The 20,763-nt window shown below is 45.7% G+C and overlaps 11 non-coding genes across 11 annotated transcripts; all 11 read right to left on the minus strand.

Moving 5' to 3' along the window:
* Positions 1–1,280: 1,280 nt before the first annotated feature.
* Positions 1,281–1,351, minus strand: trnag-gcc (transfer RNA glycine (anticodon GCC)). The gene has a single exon. It is a non-coding gene; the product is annotated as a tRNA-Gly (tRNA).
* A 1,351-nt stretch (positions 1,352–2,702) lies between these two features.
* Positions 2,703–2,773, minus strand: trnag-gcc (transfer RNA glycine (anticodon GCC)). The gene has a single exon. It is a non-coding gene; the product is annotated as a tRNA-Gly (tRNA).
* A 1,634-nt stretch (positions 2,774–4,407) lies between these two features.
* trnag-gcc (transfer RNA glycine (anticodon GCC)) lies at positions 4,408–4,478 on the minus strand. Its single transcript has one exon. It is a non-coding gene; the product is annotated as a tRNA-Gly (tRNA).
* A 2,397-nt stretch (positions 4,479–6,875) lies between these two features.
* On the minus strand, positions 6,876–6,946 carry trnag-gcc (transfer RNA glycine (anticodon GCC)). Its single transcript has one exon. It is a non-coding gene; the product is annotated as a tRNA-Gly (tRNA).
* A 1,234-nt stretch (positions 6,947–8,180) lies between these two features.
* Positions 8,181–8,251, minus strand: trnag-gcc (transfer RNA glycine (anticodon GCC)). Its single transcript has one exon. It is a non-coding gene; the product is annotated as a tRNA-Gly (tRNA).
* A 1,934-nt stretch (positions 8,252–10,185) lies between these two features.
* On the minus strand, positions 10,186–10,256 carry trnag-gcc (transfer RNA glycine (anticodon GCC)). The gene has a single exon. It is a non-coding gene; the product is annotated as a tRNA-Gly (tRNA).
* A 1,523-nt stretch (positions 10,257–11,779) lies between these two features.
* trnag-gcc (transfer RNA glycine (anticodon GCC)) lies at positions 11,780–11,850 on the minus strand. Its single transcript has one exon. It is a non-coding gene; the product is annotated as a tRNA-Gly (tRNA).
* Positions 11,851–13,196: 1,346 nt separating this feature from the next.
* Positions 13,197–13,267, minus strand: trnag-gcc (transfer RNA glycine (anticodon GCC)). The gene has a single exon. It is a non-coding gene; the product is annotated as a tRNA-Gly (tRNA).
* Positions 13,268–14,612: 1,345 nt separating this feature from the next.
* On the minus strand, positions 14,613–14,683 carry trnag-gcc (transfer RNA glycine (anticodon GCC)). Its single transcript has one exon. It is a non-coding gene; the product is annotated as a tRNA-Gly (tRNA).
* Positions 14,684–17,080: 2,397 nt separating this feature from the next.
* On the minus strand, positions 17,081–17,151 carry trnag-gcc (transfer RNA glycine (anticodon GCC)). The gene has a single exon. It is a non-coding gene; the product is annotated as a tRNA-Gly (tRNA).
* Positions 17,152–20,485: 3,334 nt separating this feature from the next.
* trnag-gcc (transfer RNA glycine (anticodon GCC)) lies at positions 20,486–20,556 on the minus strand. The gene has a single exon. It is a non-coding gene; the product is annotated as a tRNA-Gly (tRNA).
* Positions 20,557–20,763: the final 207 nt, after the last annotated feature.

Below are 20,763 nucleotides of genomic sequence, written 5' to 3' on the forward strand. Positions count from 1 at the left end.
ATGCAGAAGGAGGAAAAAGTACCAATCAGACCCAGACCTCGGGATAACTAAGGCACGGGAAACAGGAACGTCCGGATGGGACGATGTAGAAAGAGGTACCAATCTTTATAGATAGATGAGTGAGTGAGAGAGAGAGACAGACACAAATGTCTGGTTGTTGCAATAATTTGCCATCCTGTTCTATATAGAACGGGGAAAACCATTGGCCGCGAATCGAGCAATGAATTCCTGCGTGGCAGCTGAGATCTCTACCACTGTAGGACCAATGCTCAGGTGACAAGGGTATCAAGTGGATGAACGAGGAATAAGTACCAATCAGACCAAGACCTCGGGATTACTAAGGCGCGGGAAACAGGAACGTCCGGATGGGACGATGTAGAAAGAGGTACCAATCTTTATAGATAGATGAGTGAGTGAGAGAGAGAGACAGACACAAATGTGTGGTTGTTACAATAATAGCCATCCTCTTCTATATAGATCGGGGATAACCATTGGCCGCGAATCAAGCAACAACCTCCCGAGTGGAAGGTGAGATATCTACCACTGTAGCACAAATGCTCAGGTGACAAGGGTTTCAAGTGGATGAACGATGAATAAGTACCAATCAGACTTAGACCTCGGGATAACTAAGGCACGGGAAACAGGAACGTCCGGATGGGACGATGTAGAAAGAGGTACCAATCTCTATAGATAGATGAGTGAGTGAGAGAGAGAGACAGACACAAATGTCTGGTTGTTACAATAATAGCCATCCTCTTCTACATAGAATGGGGAAAACCATTGGCCGCGAATCAAGCAACAACCTCCCGAGTGGAAGGTGAGATCTCTACCACTGTTGGACCAATGGTCAGGTGACAAGGGTTTGAAATGGTTGAACGATGAATAAGTACCAATCAGACCATGACCTCGGGATTACTAAGGCGCAGGAAACAGGAACGTCCGGATGGGATGATGTAGAAAGAAGTACCAATCATTATAGATTGATGAGTGAGTGAGTGAAAGAGAGAGAGAGACAGACACAAATGTCTGGTTGTTACAATAATAGCCATCCTCTTCTACATAGAATGGGGAAAACCATTGGCCGCGAATGAAGCAACAACCTCCCGAGTGGCAGGTGAGATCTCTACCACTGTCGGAACAATGCTCAGTTGACAAGGGTTTCAAGTGGATGAACGAGGAATAAGTACCGATGAGACTTAGATCTCGGGATTACTAAGTCAGGGTTACAGTAACGCCCGTATGGGACGATGTAATCAGTCTTCTTTGCAGAACGAGGAAAATGCATTGGCCGGGAATCGAACCCGGGCCTCCCGCGTGGCAGGCGAGAATTCTACCACTGAACAACCAATGCTCAGGTTATGAAAATTTTAAGTGGTTGAATGGGAAAGAAGTACTAATCATTATAGATAATAGGATAGATGAGTGAGTGAGTGAGACAGACACAAATGTCTGGTTGTTGCAATTATTTGCCATCCTCTACTATATAGAACGGGGAAAACCATTGGCCGCGAATCAAGCAGACACCTCCCGAGTGGCAGGTGAGATCTCTACCACTGTAGGACCAATGCTCAGGTGACAAGTGTTTGAACCGGCTGAAGGAGGAATAAGTACCAATCAGAACTTTAACCCATAAAACATGAATGATGCAGCCAACACGAGCCAATGAGGCACAGACGAACCTCTGGATGGCACGATGCAGTCATCGTCGTCTATGCAGAAGGAGGAAAAAGTACCAATCAGACCCAGACCTCGGGATAACTAAGGCACGGGAAACAGGAACGTCCGGATGGGACGATGTAGAAAGAGGTACCAATCTTTTTAGATAGATGAGTGAGTGAGAGAGAGAGACAGACACAAATGTCTGGTTGTTGCAATTATTTGCCATCATGTTCTATATAGAACGGGGAAAACCATTGGCCGCGAATCGAGCAACAACCTCCCGAGTGGAAGGTGAGATCTCTACCACTGTCGGACCAATGGTCAGGTGACAAGGGTTTCAAATGGTTGAACGATGAATAAGTACCAATCAGACTTAGACCTCGGGATAACTAAGGCACGGGAAACAGGAACGTCCGGATGGGACGATGTAGAAAGAGGTACCAATCTCTATAGATAGATGAGTGAGTAAGAGAGAGAGACAGACACAAATGTCTGGTTGTTACAATAATAGCCATCCTCTTCTACATAGAATGGGGAAAACCATTGGCCGCGAATCAAGCAACAACCTCCCGAGTGGAAGGTGAGATCTCTACCACTGTTGGACCAATGGTCAGGTGACAAGGGTTTGAAATGGTTGAACGATGAATAAGTACCAATCAGACCATGACCTCGGGATTACTAAGGCGCAGGAAACAGGAACGTCCGGATGGGATGATGTAGAAAGAAGTACCAATCATTATAGATTGATGAGTGAGTGAGTGAAAGAGAGAGAGAGACAGACACAAATGTCTGGTTGTTACAATAATAGCCATCCTCTTCTACATAGAATGGGGAAAACCATTGGCCGCGAATGAAGCAACAACCTCCCGAGTGGCAGGTGAGATCTCTACCACTGTCGGAACAATGCTCAGTTGACAAGGGTTTCAAGTGGATGAACGAGGAATAAGTACCGATGAGACTTAGATCTCGGGATTACTAAGTCAGGGTTACAGTAACGCCCGTATGGGACGATGTAATCAGTCTTCTTTGCAGAACGAGGAAAATGCATTGGCCGGGAATCGAACCCGGGCCTCCCGCGTGGCAGGCGAGAATTCTACCACTGAACAACCAATGCTCAGGTTATGAAAATTTTAAGTGGTTGAATGGGAAAGAAGTACTAATCATTATAGATAATAGGATAGATGAGTGAGTGAGTGAGACAGACACAAATGTCTGGTTGTTGCAATTATTTGCCATCCTCTACTATATAGAACGGGGAAAACCATTGGCCGCGAATCAAGCAGACACCTCCCGAGTGGCAGGTGAGATCTCTACCACTGTAGGACCAATGCTCAGGTGACAAGTGTTTGAACCGGCTGAAGGAGGAATAAGTACCAATCAGAACTTTAACCCATAAAACATGAATGATGCAGCCAACACGAGCCAATGAGGCACAGACGAACCTCTGGATGGCACGATGCAGTCATCGTCGTCTATGCAGAAGGAGGAAAAAGTACCAATCAGACCCAGACCTCGGGATAACTAAGGCACGGGAAACAGGAACGTCCGGATGGGACGATGTAGAAAGAGGTACCAATCTTTTTAGATAGATGAGTGAGTGAGAGAGAGAGACAGACACAAATGTCTGGTTGTTGCAATTATTTGCCATCATGTTCTATATAGAACGGGGAAAACCATTGGCCGCGAATCGAGCAACAACCTCCCGAGTGGAAGGTGAGATCTCTACCACTGTCGGACCAATGGTCAGGTGACAAGGGTTTCAAATGGTTGAACGATGAATAAGTACCAATCAGACTTAGACCTCGGGATAACTAAGGCACGGGAAACAGGAACGTCCGGATGGGACGATGTAGAAAGAGGTACCAATCTCTATAGATAGATGAGTGAGTAAGAGAGAGAGACAGACACAAATGTCTGGTTGTTACAATAATAGCCATCCTCTTCTACATAGAATAGGGAAAACCATTGGCCGCGAATCGAGCAACAACCTCCCGAGTGGAAGGTGAGATCTCTACCACTGTCGGACCAATGCTCAGGTGACAAGGGTATCAAGTGGATGAACGAGGAATAAGTACCAATCAGACCAAGACCTCGGGATTACTAAGGCGCGGGAAACAGGAACGTCCGGATGGGACGATGTAGAAAGAGGTACCAATCTTTATAGATAGATGAGTGAGTGAGAGAGAGAGACAGACACAAATGTGTGGTTGTTACAATAATAGCCATCCTCTTCTATATAGATCGGGGATAACCATTGGCCGCGAATCAAGCAACAACCTCCCGAGTGGAAGGTGAGATATCTACCACTGTAGCACAAATGCTCAGGTGACAAGGGTTTCAAGTGGATGAACGATGAATAAGTACCAATCAGACTTAGACCTCGGGATAACTAAGGCACGGGAAACAGGAACGTCCGGATGGGACGATGTAGAAAGAGGTACCAATCTCTATAGATAGATGAGTGAGTGAGAGAGAGAGACAGACACAAATGTCTGGTTGTTACAATAATAGCCATCCTCTTCTACATAGAATGGGGAAAACCATTGGCATCGAATGAAGCAACAACCTCCCGAGTGGCAGGTGAGATCTCTACCACTGTCGGACCAATGCTCAGGTGACAAGGGTTTCAAGTGGATGAACGAGGAATAAGTACCGATGAGACTTAGATCTCGGGATTACTAAGTCAGGGTTACAGTAACGCCTGTATGGGACGATGTAATCATTGTCTTCTTTGCAGAACGAGGAAAATGCATTGGCCGGGAATCGAACCCGGGCTTTCCGCGTGGCAGGCGAGAATTCTACCACTGAACAACCAATGCTCAGGTTATGAAAATCTTAAGTGGTTGAATGGGAAAGAAGTACTAATCATTAACGATAATTGGATAGATGAGTGAGTGAGTGAGACAGACACAAATGTCTGGTTGTAGCAATTATTTGCCATCCTCTACTATATAGAACGGGGAAAACCATTGGCCGCGAATCAAGCAGACACCTCCCGAGTGGCAGGTGAGATCTCTACCACTGTAGGACCAATGCTCAGGTGACAAATGTTTGAACCGGCTGAAGGAGGAATAAGTACCAATCAGAACTTTAACCCATAAAACATGAATGATGCAGCCAACACGAGCCAATGAGGCACAGACGAACCTCTGGATGGCACGATGCAGTCATCATCGTCTATGCAGAAGGAGGAAAAAGTACCAATCAGACCCAGACCTCGGGATAACTAAGGCACGGGAAAGAGGAACGTCCGGATGGGACGATGTAGAAAGAGGTACCAATCTTTATAGATAGATGAGTGAGTGAGAGAGAGAGACAGACACAAATGTCTGGTTGTTGCAATAATTTGCCATCCTGTTCTATATAGAACGGGGAAAACCATTGGCCGCGAATCGAGCAATGAATTCCTGCGTGGCAGCTGAGATCTCTACCACTGTAGGACCAATGCTCAGGTGACAAGGGTATCAAGTGGATGAACGAGGAATACGTACCAATCAGACCAAGACCTCGGGATTACTAAGGCGCGGGAAACAGGAACGTCCGGATGGGACGATGTAGAAAGAGGTACCAATCTTTATAGATAGATGAGTGAGTGAGAGAGAGAGACAGACACAAATGTCTGGTTGTTACAATAATTCCCATCCTCTTCTATATAGAACGGAGAAAAAAATTGGCCACGAATCAAGCAGACACCTCCGAGTGGCAGGTGAGATCTCTACCACTGTAGGACCAATTCTCAGGTGATAGGTGTTTGAACCGGCTGAAGGAGGAATAAGTACCAATCAGAACTTTAACCCATAAAACATGAATGATTCAGCCAACACGAGCCAATGAGGCACAGACGAACCTCTGGATGGCACGATGCAGTCATCATCGTCTATGCAGAAGGAGGAAAAAGTTCCAATCAGACCCAGACCTCAGGATTACAAAGGCGCGGGTATCAGGAACGTCCAGATGGGACGAAGTAGAAAGAAGTACCAATCATTATAAATAGATGACAGAGTAAGTGAGAGAGAGAGAGAGACAGACACAAATGTCTGGTTGTTGCAATGATTTGCCATCCTCTACTATATAGAACGAGGAAAACCATTGGCCGCGAATCAAGCAAAGGCCTCCCGAGTGGCAGGTGAGGCCTCTACGTCTGTAGGACCAATGCTCAGGTGACAAGGGTTTCGAGTAGTTGAACAAGGAATAAGTAACAATCATTATAGATAGATGAGTGAGTGAGTGACAGAGAGAGAGAGACAAATGTCTGGTTGTTACAATAATAGCTAACCTCTTCTATATAGAACGGAGAAAAAAATTGGCCGCGAATCAAGCAACAAACTCCCGAGTGGCAGGTGAAATCTCTACCACTGTAGGACCAATTCTCAGGTGATCAGTGTTTGAACCGGCTGAAGGAGGAATAAGTACCAATCAGAACTTTAACCCATAAAACATGAATGATGCAGCCAACACGAGCCAATGAGGCACAGACGAACCTCTGGATGGCACGATGCAGTCATCGTCGTCTATGCAGAAGGAGGAAAAAGTACCAATCAGACTCAGACCTCAGGATTACTAAGGCAAGGGACACAGGAACGTACGGATGGGACGATGTAGATAGAGGTACCAATCTTTATAGATAGATGAGTGAGTGAGAGAGAGAGACAGACACAAATGTCTGGTTGTTACAATAATAGCCATCCTCTTCTATTTAGATCGAGGATAACCATTGGCCGCGAATCAAGCAACAACCTCCCGAGTGGCAGGTGAGATCTCTACTACTGTCGGACCAATGGTCAGGTGACAAGGGTTTGAAATGGTTGAACGATGAATAAGTACCAATCAGACCATGACCTCGGGATTACTAAGGCGCGGGAAACAGGAACGTCCGGATGGGATGATGTAGAAAGAAGTACCAATCATTATAGATAGATGAGTGAGTGAGTGAAAGAGAGAGAGAGACAGACACAAATGTCTGGTTGTTACAATAATAGCCATCCTCTTCTACATAGAATTTGGAAAACCATTGGCCGCGAATCAAGCAACAACCTCCCGAGTGGCAGGTGAGATCTCTACCACTGTCGGACCAATGCTCAGGTGACAAGGGTTTCAAATGGATGAAAGAGGAAATAGTACCGATGAGACTTAGATCTCGGGATTACTAAGTCAGGGTTACAGTAACGCCCGTATGGGACGATGTAATCATTGTCGTCTTTGCAGAACGAGGAAAATGCATTGGCCGGGAATCGAACCCGGGCCTCCCGCGTGGCAGGCGAGAATTCTACCACTGAACAAGCAATGCTCAGGTTATGAAAATCTTAAGTGGTTGAATGGGAAAGAAGTACTAATCATTATAGATAATAGGATAGATGAGTGACTGAGTGAGACAGACACAAATGTCTGGTTGTTGCAATTATTTGCCATCCTCTTCTACATAGAATGGGGAAAACCATTGGCCGCGAATCAAGCAACAACCTCCCGAGTGGAAGGTGAGATCTCTAACACTGTAGGACCAATGCTCAGGTGACAAGGGTATCAAGTGGATGAACGAGGAATAAGTACCAATCAGACCAAGACCTCGGGATTACTAAGGCACGGGAAACAGGAACGTCCGGATGGGACGATGTAGAAAGAGGTACCAATCTTTATAGATAGATGAGTGAGTGAGAGAGAGAGACAGACACAAATGTGTGGTTGTTACAATAATAGCCATCCTCTTCTATATAGATCGGGGATAACCATTGGCCGCGAATCAAGCAACAACCTCCCGAGTGGAAGGTGAGATATCTACCACTGTAGCACAAATGCTCAGGTGACAAGGGTTTCAAGTGGATGAACGAGGAATAAGTTCCAATCATACCCAGACCTCGGGATAACTAGGGCACGGGAAACAGGAACGTCTGGATGGGACGATGTAGAAAGAGGTACCAATCTTTACAGATAGATGAGTGAGTGAGAGAGAGAGAGAGACAGACACAAATGTCTGGTTGTTACAATAATAGCCATCCTCTTCTACATAGAATGGGGAAAACCATTGGCCGCGAATCAAGCAACAACCTCCCGAGTGGAAGGTGAGATCTCTACCACTGTTGGACCAATGGTCAGGTGACAAGGGTTTGAAATGGTTGAACGATGAATAAGTACCAATCAGACCATGACCTCGGGATTACTAAGGCGCAGGAAACAGGAACGTCCGGATGGGATGATGTAGAAAGAAGTACCAATCATTATAGATTGATGAGTGAGTGAGTGAAAGAGAGAGAGAGACAGACACAAATGTCTGGTTGTTACAATAATAGCCATCCTCTTCTACATAGAATGGGGAAAACCATTGGCCGCGAATGAAGCAACAACCTCCCGAGTGGCAGGTGAGATCTCTACCACTGTCGGACCAATGCTCAGGTGACAAGGGTTTCAAGTGGATGAACGAGGAATATGTACCGATGAGACTTAGATCTCGGGATTACTAAGTCAGGGTTACAGTAACGCCCGTATGGGACGATGTAATCATTGTCTTCTTTGCAGAACGAGGAAAATGCATTGGCCGGGAATCGAACCCGGGCTTTCCGCGTGGCAGGCGAGAATTCTACCACTGAACAACCAATGCTCAGGTTATGAAAATCTTAAGTGGTTGAATGGGAAAGAAGTACTAATCATTAACGATAATTGGATAGATGAGTGAGTGAGTGAGACAGACACAAATGTCTGGTTGTAGCAATTATTTGCCATCCTCTACTATATAGAACGGGGAAAACCATTGGCCGCGAATCAAGCAGACACCTCCCGAGTGGCAGGTGAGATCTCTACCACTGTAGGACCAATGCTCAGGTGACAAATGTTTGAACCGGCTGAAGGAGGAATAAGTACCAATCAGAACTTTAACCCATAAAACATGAATGATGCAGCCAACACGAGCCAATGAGGCACAGACGAACCTCTGGATGGCACGATGCAGTCATCATCGTCTATGCAGAAGGAGGAAAAAGTACCAATCAGACCCAGACCTCGGGATAACTAAGGCACGGGAAAGAGGAACGTCCGGATGGGACGATGTAGAAAGAGGTACCAATCTTTTTAGATAGATGAGTGAGTGAGAGAGAGAGACAGACACAAATGTCTGGTTGTTGCAATTATTTGCCATCATGTTCTATATAGAACGGGGAAAACCATTGGCCGCGAATCGAGCAACAACCTCCCGAGTGGAAGGTGAGATCTCTACCACTGTCGGACCAATGGTCAGGTGACAAGGGTTTCAAATGGTTGAACGATGAATAAGTACCAATCAGACTTAGACCTCGGGATAACTAAGGCACGGGAAACAGGAACGTCCGGATGGGACGATGTAGAAAGAGGTACCAATCTCTATAGATAGATGAGTGAGTAAGAGAGAGAGACAGACACAAATGTCTGGTTGTTACAATAATAGCCATCCTCTTCTACATAGAATAGGGAAAACCATTGGCCGCGAATCAAGCAACAACCTCCATAGTGGAAGGTGAGATCTCTACCACTGTCGGACCAATGGTCAGGTGACAAGGGTTTCAAATGGTTGAACGATGAATAAGTACCAATCAGACTTAGACCTCAGGATTACTAAGGCGAGGGTATCAGGAACGTCCAGATGGGACGAAGTAGAAAGAAGTACCAATCATTATAAATAGATGACTGAGTTAATGAGAGAGAGAGACAGACACAAATGTCTGGTTGTTACAATAATAGCCATCCTCTTCTATATAGATCGGGGATAACCATTGTCCGCGATTCAAGCAACAACCTCCCGAGTGGCCGGTGAGATCGCTACCACTGGCGGACCAATGCTCAGGTGACAAGGGTTTCAAGAGGATGAAAGAGGAATAAGTTCCAATCATACCCAGACCTCGGGATAACTAAGGCACTGGAAACAGGAACGTCCGGATGGGACGATGTAGAAAGAGGTACCAATCTTTATAGATAGATGAGTGAGTGAGAGAGAGAGACAGACACAAATGTCTGGTTGTTACAATAATAGCCATCCTCTTCTACATAGAATGGGGAAAACCATTGGCCGCGAATCAAGCAACAACCTCCCGAGTGGAAGGTGAGATATCTACCACTGTAGCACAAATGCTCAGGTGACAAGGGTTTCAAGTGGATGAACGAGGAATAAGTAACGATGACACTTAGATCTCGGGATTACTAAGTCACAGGTTACAGTAACGTCCGGATGGGATGATGTAGAAAGAAGTACCAATCATTATAGATAGATGAGTGAGTGAGTGAAAGAGAGAGAGAGAGACAGACACAAATGTCTGGTTGTTACAATAATTCCCATCCTCTTCTATATAGAACGGAGAAAAAAATTGGCCACGAATCAAGCAGACACCTCCGAGTGGCAGGTGAGATCTCTACCACTGTAGGACCAATTCTCAGGTGATAGGTGTTTGAACCGGCTGAAGGAGGAATAAGTACCGATGAAACTTAGATCTCGGGATTACTAAGTCAGGGTTACAGTAACGCCCGTATGGGACGATGTAATCAGTCTTCTTTGCAGAACGAGGAAAATGCATTGGCCGGGAATCGAACCCGGGCCTCCCGCGTGGCAGGCGAGAATTCTACCACTGAACAAGCAATGCTCAGGTTATGAAAATCTTAAGTGGTTGAATGGGAAAGAATTACTAATCATTATAGATAATAGGATAGATGAGTGAGTGAGTGAGACAGACACAAATGTCTGGTTGTAGCAAATATTTGCCATCATGTTCTATATAGAACGGGGAAAACCATTGGCCGCGAATCGAGCAACAACCTCCCGAGTGGAAGGTGAGATCTCTACCACTGTCGGACCAATGGTCAGGTGACAAGGGTTTCAAATGGTTGAACGATGAATAAGTACCAATCAGACTTAGACCTCGGGATAACTAAGGCACGGGAAACAGGAACGTCCGGATGGGACGATGTAGAAAGAGGTACCAATCTCTATAGATAGATGAGTGAGTAAGAGAGAGAGACAGACACAAATGTCTGGTTGTTACAATAATAGCCATCCTCTTCTACATAGAATAGGGAAAACCATTGGCCGCGAATCGAGCAACAACCTCCCGAGTGGAAGGTGAGATCTCTACCACTGTCGGACCAATGCTCAGGTGACAAGGGTATCAAGTGGATGAACGAGGAATAAGTACCAATCAGACCAAGACCTCGGGATTACTAAGGCGCGGGAAACAGGAACGTCCGGATGGGACGATGTAGAAAGAGGTACCAATCTTTATAGATAGATGAGTGAGTGAGAGAGAGAGACAGACACAAATGTGTGGTTGTTACAATAATAGCCATCCTCTTCTATATAGATCGGGGATAACCATTGGCCGCGAATCAAGCAACAACCTCCCGAGTGGAAGGTGAGATATCTACCACTGTAGCACAAATGCTCAGGTGACAAGGGTTTCAAGTGGATGAACGAGGAATAAGTTCCAATCATACCCAGACCTCGGGATAACTAGGGCACGGGAAACAGGAACGTCTGGATGGGACGATGTAGAAAGAGGTACCAATCTTTACAGATAGATGAGTGAGTGAGAGAGAGAGAGAGACAGACACAAATGTCTGGTTGTTACAATAATAGCCATCCTCTTCTACATAGAATGGGGAAAACCATTGGCCGCGAATCAAGCAACAACCTCCCGAGTGGAAGGTGAGATCTCTACCACTGTTGGACCAATGGTCAGGTGACAAGGGTTTGAAATGGTTGAACGATGAATAAGTACCAATCAGACCATGACCTCGGGATTACTAAGGCGCAGGAAACAGGAACGTCCGGATGGGATGATGTAGAAAGAAGTACCAATCATTATAGATTGATGAGTGAGTGAGTGAAAGAGAGAGAGAGACAGACACAAATGTCTGGTTGTTACAATAATAGCCATCCTCTTCTACATAGAATGGGGAAAACCATTGGCCGCGAATGAAGCAACAACCTCCCGAGTGGCAGGTGAGATCTCTACCACTGTCGGACCAATGCTCAGGTGACAAGGGTTTCAAGTGGATGAACGAGGAATATGTACCGATGAGACTTAGATCTCGGGATTACTAAGTCAGGGTTACAGTAACGCCCGTATGGGACGATGTAATCATTGTCTTCTTTGCAGAACGAGGAAAATGCATTGGCCGGGAATCGAACCCGGGCTTTCCGCGTGGCAGGCGAGAATTCTACCACTGAACAACCAATGCTCAGGTTATGAAAATCTTAAGTGGTTGAATGGGAAAGAAGTACTAATCATTAACGATAATTGGATAGATGAGTGAGTGAGTGAGACAGACACAAATGTCTGGTTGTAGCAATTATTTGCCATCCTCTACTATATAGAACGGGGAAAACCATTGGCCGCGAATCAAGCAGACACCTCCCGAGTGGCAGGTGAGATCTCTACCACTGTAGGACCAATGCTCAGGTGACAAATGTTTGAACCGGCTGAAGGAGGAATAAGTACCAATCAGAACTTTAACCCATAAAACATGAATGATGCAGCCAACACGAGCCAATGAGGCACAGACGAACCTCTGGATGGCACGATGCAGTCATCATCGTCTATGCAGAAGGAGGAAAAAGTACCAATCAGACCCAGACCTCGGGATAACTAAGGCACGGGAAAGAGGAACGTCCGGATGGGACGATGTAGAAAGAGGTACCAATCTTTTTAGATAGATGAGTGAGTGAGAGAGAGAGACAGACACAAATGTCTGGTTGTTGCAATTATTTGCCATCATGTTCTATATAGAACGGGGAAAACCATTGGCCGCGAATCGAGCAACAACCTCCCGAGTGGAAGGTGAGATCTCTACCACTGTCGGACCAATGGTCAGGTGACAAGGGTTTCAAATGGTTGAACGATGAATAAGTACCAATCAGACTTAGACCTCGGGATAACTAAGGCACGGGAAACAGGAACGTCCGGATGGGACGATGTAGAAAGAGGTACCAATCTCTATAGATAGATGAGTGAGTAAGAGAGAGAGACAGACACAAATGTCTGGTTGTTACAATAATAGCCATCCTCTTCTACATAGAATAGGGAAAACCATTGGCCGCGAATCAAGCAACAACCTCCATAGTGGAAGGTGAGATCTCTACCACTGTCGGACCAATGGTCAGGTGACAAGGGTTTCAAATGGTTGAACGATGAATAAGTACCAATCAGACTTAGACCTCAGGATTACTAAGGCGAGGGTATCAGGAACGTCCAGATGGGACGAAGTAGAAAGAAGTACCAATCATTATAAATAGATGACTGAGTTAATGAGAGAGAGAGACAGACACAAATGTCTGGTTGTTACAATAATTCCCATCCTCTTCTATATAGAACGGAGAAAAAAATTGGCCACGAATCAAGCAGACACCTCCGAGTGGCAGGTGAGATCTCTACCACTGTAGGACCAATTCTCAGGTGATAGGTGTTTGAACCGGCTGAAGGAGGAATAAGTACCGATGAAACTTAGATCTCGGGATTACTAAGTCAGGGTTACAGTAACGCCCGTATGGGACGATGTAATCAGTCTTCTTTGCAGAACGAGGAAAATGCATTGGCCGGGAATCGAACCCGGGCCTCCCGCGTGGCAGGCGAGAATTCTACCACTGAACAACCAATGCTCAGGTTATGAAAATCTTAAGTGGTTGAATGGGAAAGAAGTACTAATCATTAAAGATAATTGGATAGATGAGTGAGTGAGTGAGACAGACACAAATGTCTGGTTGTAGCAAATATTTGCCATCCTCTACTATATAGAACGGGGAAAACCATTGGCCACGAATCAAGCAGACACCTCCCGAGTGGCAGGTGAGATCTCTACCACTGTAGGACCAATGCTCAGGTGACAAATGTTTGAACCGGCTGAAGGAGGAATAAGTACCAATCAGAACTTTAACCCATAAAACATGAATGATGCAGCCAACACGAGCCAATGAGGCACAGACGAACCTCTGGATGGCACGATGCAGTCATCATCGTCTATGCAGAAGGAGGAAAAAGTACCAATCAGACCCAGACCTCGGGATAACTAAGGCACGGGAAACAGGAACGTCCGGATGGGACGATGTAGAAAGAGGTACCAATCTTTATAGATAGATGAGTGAGTGAGAGAGAGAGACAGACACAAATGTCTGGTTGTTGCAATAATTTGCCATCCTGTTCTATATAGAACGGGGAAAACCATTGGCCGCGAATCGAGCAATGAATTCCTGCGTGGCAGCTGAGATCTCTACCACTGTAGGACCAATGCTCAGGTGACAAGGGTATCAAGTGGATGAACGAGGAATAAGTACCAATCAGACCAAGACCTCGGGATTACTAAGGCGCGGGAAACAGGAACGTCCGGATGGGACGATGTAGAAAGAGGTACCAATCTTTATAGATAGATGAGTGAGTGAGAGAGAGAGACAGACACAAATGTGTGGTTGTTACAATAATAGCCATCCTCTTCTATATAGATCGGGGATAACCATTGGCCGCGAATCAAGCAACAACCTCCCGAGTGGAAGGTGAGATATCTACCACTGTAGCACAAATGCTCAGGTGACAAGGGTTTCAAGTGGATGAACGATGAATAAGTACCAATCAGACTTAGACCTCGGGATAACTAAGGCACGGGAAACAGGAACGTCCGGATGGGACGATGTAGAAAGAGGTACCAATCTCTATAGATAGATGAGTGAGTGAGAGAGAGAGACAGACACAAATGTCTGGTTGTTACAATAATAGCCATCCTCTTCTACATAGAATGGGGAAAACCATTGGCATCGAATGAAGCAACAACCTCCCGAGTGGCAGGTGAGATCTCTACCACTGTCGGACCAATGCTCAGGTGACAAGGGTTTCAAGTGGATGAACGAGGAATATGTACCGATGAGACTTAGATCTCGGGATTACTAAGTCAGGGTTACAGTAACGCCCGTATGGGACGATGTAATCATTGTCTTCTTTGCAGAACGAGGAAAATGCATTGGCCGGGAATCGAACCCGGGCTTTCCGCGTGGCAGGCGAGAATTCTACCACTGAACAACCAATGCTCAGGTTATGAAAATCTTAAGTGGTTGAATGGGAAAGAAGTACTAATCATTAACGATAATTGGATAGATGAGTGAGTGAGTGAGACAGACACAAATGTCTGGTTGTAGCAATTATTTGCCATCCTCTACTATATAGAACGGGGAAAACCATTGGCCGCGAATCAAGCAGACACCTCCCGAGTGGCAGGTGAGATCTCTACCACTGTAGGACCAATGCTCAGGTGACAAATGTTTGAACCGGCTGAAGGAGGAATAAGTACCAATCAGAACTTAAACCCATAAAACATGAATGATGCAGCCAACACGAGCCAATGAGGCACAGACGAACCTCTGGATGGCACGATGCAGTCATCATCGTCTATGCAGAAGGAGGAAAAAGTACCAATCAGACCCAGACCTCGGGATAACTAAGGCACGGGAAAGAGGAACGTCCGGATGGGACGATGTAGAAAGAGGTACCAATCTTTATAGATAGATGAGTGAGTGAGAGAGAGAGACAGACACAAATGTCTGGTTGTTGCAATAATTTGCCATCCTGTTCTATATAGAACGGGGAAAACCATTGGCCGCGAATCGAGCAATGAATTCCTGCGTGGCAGCTGAGATCTCTACCACTGTAGGACCAATGCTCAGGTGACAAGGGTATCAAGTGGATGAACGAGGAATACGTACCAATCAGACCAAGACCTCGGGATTACTAAGGCGCGGGAAACAGGAACGTCCGGATGGGACGATGTAGAAAGAGGTACCAATCTTTATAGATAGATGAGTGAGTGAGAGAGAGAGACAGACACAAATGTCTGGTTGTTACAATAATTCCCATCCTCTTCTATATAGAACGGAGAAAAAAATTGGCCACGAATCAAGCAGACACCTCCGAGTGGCAGGTGAGATCTCTACCACTGTAGGACCAATTCTCAGGTGATAGGTGTTTGAACCGGCTGAAGGAGGAATAAGTACCAATCAGAACTTTAACCCATAAAACATGAATGATTCAGCCAACACGAGCCAATGAGGCACAGACGAACCTCTGGATGGCACGATGCAGTCATCATCGTCTATGCAGAAGGAGGAAAAAGTTCCAATCAGACCCAGACCTCAGGATTACAAAGGCGCGGGTATCAGGAACGTCCAGATGGGACGAAGTAGAAAGAAGTACCAATCATTATAAATAGATGACAGAGTAAGTGAGAGAGAGAGAGAGACAGACACAAATGTCTGGTTGTTGCAATGATTTGCCATCCTCTACTATATAGAACGAGGAAAACCATTGGCCGCGAATCAAGCAAAGGCCTCCCGAGTGGCAGGTGAGGCCTCTACGTCTGTAGGACCAATGCTCAGGTGACAAGGGTTTCGAGTAGTTGAACAAGGAATAAGTAACAATCATTATAGATAGATGAGTGAGTGAGTGACAGAGAGAGAGAGACAAATGTCTGGTTGTTACAATAATAGCTAACCTCTTCTATATAGAACGGAGAAAAAAATTGGCCGCGAATCAAGCAACAACCTCCCGAGTGGCAGGTGAAATCTCTACCACTGTAGGACCAATTCTCAGGTGATCAGTGTTTGAACCGGCTGAAGGAGGAATAAGTACCAATCAGAACTTTAACCCATAAAACATGAATGATGCAGCCAACACGAGCCAATGAGGCACAGACGAACCTCTGGATGGCACGATGCAGTCATCGTCGTCTATGCAGAAGGAGGAAAAAGTACCAATCAGACTCAGACCTCAGGATTACTAAGGCAAGGGACACAGGAACGTACGGATGGGACGATGTAGATAGAGGTACCAATCTTTATAGATAGATGAGTGAGTGAGAGAGAGAGACAGACACAAATGTCTGGTTGTTACAATAATAGCCATCCTCTTCTATTTAGATCGAGGATAACCATTGGCCGCGAATCAAGCAACAACCTCCCGAGTGGCAGGTGAGATCTCTACTACTGTCGGACCAATGGTCAGGTGACAAGGGTTTGAAATGGTTGAACGATGAATAAGTACCAATCAGACCATGACCTCGGGATTACTAAGGCGCGGGAAACAGGAACGTCCGGATGGGATGATGTAGAAAGAAGTACCAATCATTATAGATAGATGAGTGAGTGAGTGAAAGAGAGAGAGAGACAGACACAAATGTCTGGTTGTTACAATAATAGCCATCCTCTTCTACATAGAATTTGGAAAACCATTGGCCGCGAATCAAGCAACAACCTCCCGAGTGGCAGGTGAGATCTCTACCACTGTCGGACCAATGCTCAGGTGACAAGGGTTTCAAATGGATGAAAGAGGAAATAGTACCGATGAGACTTAGATCTCGGGATTACTAAGTCAGGGTTACAGTAACGCCCGTATGGGACGATGTAATCATTGTCGTCTTTGCAGAACGAGGAAAATGCATTGGCCGGGAATCGAACCCGGGCCTCCCGCGTGGCAGGCGAGAATTCTACCACTGAACAAGCAATGCTCAGGTTATGAAAATCTTAAGTGGTTGAATGGGAAAGAATTACTAATCATTATAGATAATAGGATAGATGAGTGACTGAGTGAGACAGACACAAATGTCTGGTTGTTGCAATTATTTGCCATCCTCTACTATATAGAACGAGGAAAACCATTGGCCGCGAATCAAGTAAAGGCCTCCCGAGTGGCAGGTGAGGTCTCTACGTCTGTAGGACCAATGCTCAGGTGACAAGGGTTTCGAGTAGTTGAACAAGGAATAAGTAACAATCATTATAGATAGATGAGTGAGTGAGTGAAAGAGAGAGAGAGACAGACACAAATGTCTGGTTGTTACAATAATAGCCATCCTCTTCTACATAGAATGGGGAAAACCATTGGCCGCGAATCAAGCAACAACCTCCCGAGTGGAAGGTGAGATCTCTACCACTGTAGGGCCAGTGCTCAGGTGACAAGGGTATCAAGTGGATGAACGAGGAATAAGTACGAATCAGACCAAGACCTCGGGATTACTAAGGCGCGGGAAACAGGAACGTCCGGATGGGATGATGTAGAAAGAAGTACCAATCATGATAGATAGATGAGTGAGTGAGTGAAAGAGAGAGAGAGACAGACACAAATGTCTGGTTGTTACAATAATAGCCATCCTCTTCTACATAGAATGGGGAAAACCATTGGCCGCGAATCAAGCAACAACCTCCCGAGTGGAAGGTGAGATCTCTAACACTGTAGGACCAATGCTCAGGTGACAAGGGTATCAAGTGGATGAACGAGGAATAAGTACCAATCAGACCAAGACCTCGGGATTACTAAGGCACGGGAAACAGGAACGTCCGGATGGGACGATGTAGAAAGAGGTACCAATCTTTATAGATAGATGAGTGAGTGAGAGAGAGAGACAGACACAAATGTGTGGTTGTTACAATAATAGCCATCCTCTTCTATATAGATCGGGGATAACCATTGGCCGCGAATCAAGCAACAACCTCCCGAGTGGAAGGTGAGATATCTACCACTGTAGCACAAATGCTCAGGTGACAAGGGTTTCAAGTGGATGAACGAGGAATAAGTTCCAATCATACCCAGACCTCGGGATAACTAGGGCACGGGAAACAGGAACGTCTGGATGGGACGATGTAGAAAGAGGTACCAATCTTTACAGATAGATGAGTGAGTGAGAGAGAGAGAGAGACAGACACAAATGTCTGGTTGTTACAATAATAGCCATCCTCTTCTACATAGAATGGGGAAAACCATTGGCCGCGAATCAAGCAACAACCTCCCGAGTGGAAGGTGAGATCTCTACCACTGTTGGACCAATGGTCAGGTGACAAGGGTTTGAAATGGTTGAACGATGAATAAGTACCAATCAGACCATGACCTCGGGATTACTAAGGCGCAGGAAACAGGAACGTCCGGATGGGATGATGTAGAAAGAAGTACCAATCATTATAGATTGATGAGTGAGTGAGTGAAAGAGAGAGAGAGACAGACACAAATGTCTGGTTGTTACAATAATAGCCATCCTCTTCTACATAGAATGGGGAAAACCATTGGCCGCGAATGAAGCAACAACCTCCCGAGTGGCAGGTGAGATCTCTACCACTGTAGGACCAATTCTCAGGTGATCAGTGTTTGAACCGGCTGAAGGAGGAATAAGTACCAATCAGAACTTTAACCCATAAAACATGAATGATGCAGCCAACACGAGCCAATGAGGCACAGACGAACCTCTGGATGGCACGATGCAGTCATCGTCGTCTATGCAGAAGGAGGAAAAAGTACCAATCAGACCCAGACCTCAGGATTACTAAGGCACGGGACACAGGAACGGCCGGATGGGACGATGTAGATAGAGGTACCAATCTCTATAGATAGATGAGTGAGTGAGAGAGAGAGACAGACACAAATGTCTGGTTGTTACAATAATAGCCATCCTCTTCTACATAGAATGGGGAAAACCATTGGCCGTGAATCAAGCAACAACCTCCCTAGTGGAAGGTGAGATCTCTACCACTGTCGGACCAATGGTCAGGTGACAAGGGTTTCAAATGGTTGAACGATGAATAAGTACCAATCAGACTTAGACCTCAGGATTACTAAGGCGCGGGTATCAGGAACGTCCAGATGGGACGAAGTAGAAAGAAGTACCAATCATTAAAAATAGATGACTGAGTTAGTGAGAGAGAGAGACAGACACAAATGTCTGGTTGTTACAATAATAGCCATCCTCTTCTACATAGAATGGGGAAAACCATTGGCCGCGAATCAAGCAACAACCTCCCGAGTGGAAGGTGAGATCTCTAACACTGTAGGACCAATGCTCAGGTGACAAGGGTATCAAGTGGATGAACGAGGAATAAGTACCAATCAGACTTAGACCTCAGGATTACTAAGGCGCGGGTATCAGGAACGTCCAGATGGGACGAAGTAGAAAGAAGTACCAATCATTATAAATAGATGACTGAGTTAGTGAGAGAGAGAGACACAAATGTGTGGTTGTTACAATAATAGCCATCCTCTTCTATATAGATCGGGGATAACCATTGGCCGCGAATCAAGCAACAACCTCCCGAGTGGAAGGTGAGATATCTACCACTGTAGCACAAATGCTCAGGTGACAAGGGTTTCAAGTGGATGAACGAGGAATAAGTTCCAATCATACCCAGACCTCGGGATAACTAGGGCACGGGAAACAGGAACGTCTGGATGGGACGATGTAGAAAGAGGTACCAATCTTTACAGATAGATGAGTGAGTGAGAGAGAGAGAGAGACAGACACAAATGTCTGGTTGTTACAATAATAGCCATCCTCTTCTACATAGAATGGGGAAAACCATTGGCCGCGAATCAAGCAACAACCTCCCGAGTGGAAGGTGAGATCTCTACCACTGTTGGACCAATGGTCAGGTGACAAGGGTTTGAAATGGTTGAACGATGATTAAGTACCAATCAGACCATGACCTCGGGATTACTAAGGCGCAGGAAACAGGAACGTCCGGATGGGATGATGTAGAAAGAAGTACCAATCATTATAGATTGATGAGTGAGTGAGTGAAAGAGAGAGAGAGACAGACACAAATGTCTGGTTGTTACAATAATAGCCATCCTCTTCTACATAGAATGGGGAAAACCATTGGCCGCGAATGAAGCAACAACCTCCCGAGTGGCAGGTGAGATCTCTACCACTGTCGGACCAATGCTCAGGTGACAAGGGTTTCAAGTGGATGAACGAGGAATAAGCACCGATGAGACTTAGATCTCGGGATTACTAAGTCAGGGTTACAGTAACGCCCGTATGGGACGATGTAATCATTGTCTTCTTTGCAGAACGAGGAAAATGCATTGGCCGGGAATCGAACCCGGGCCTCCCGCGTGGCAGGCGAGAATTCTACCACTGAACAACCAATGCTCAGGTTATGAAAATTTTAAGTGGTTGAATGGGAAAGAAGTACTAATCATTATAGATAATAGGATAGATGAGTGAGTGAGTGAGACAGACACAAATGTCTGGTTGTTGCAATTATTTGCCATCCTCTACTATATAGAACGGGGAAAACCATTGGCCGCGAATCAAGCAAACACCTCCCGAGTGGCAGGTGAGATCTCTACCACTGTA

The sequence above is a fragment of the Amia ocellicauda genome, chromosome 20, assembly GCF_036373705.1.
Source record: "Amia ocellicauda isolate fAmiCal2 chromosome 20, fAmiCal2.hap1, whole genome shotgun sequence".
NCBI classification, from domain to species: domain Eukaryota; kingdom Metazoa; phylum Chordata; class Actinopteri; order Amiiformes; family Amiidae; genus Amia; species Amia ocellicauda.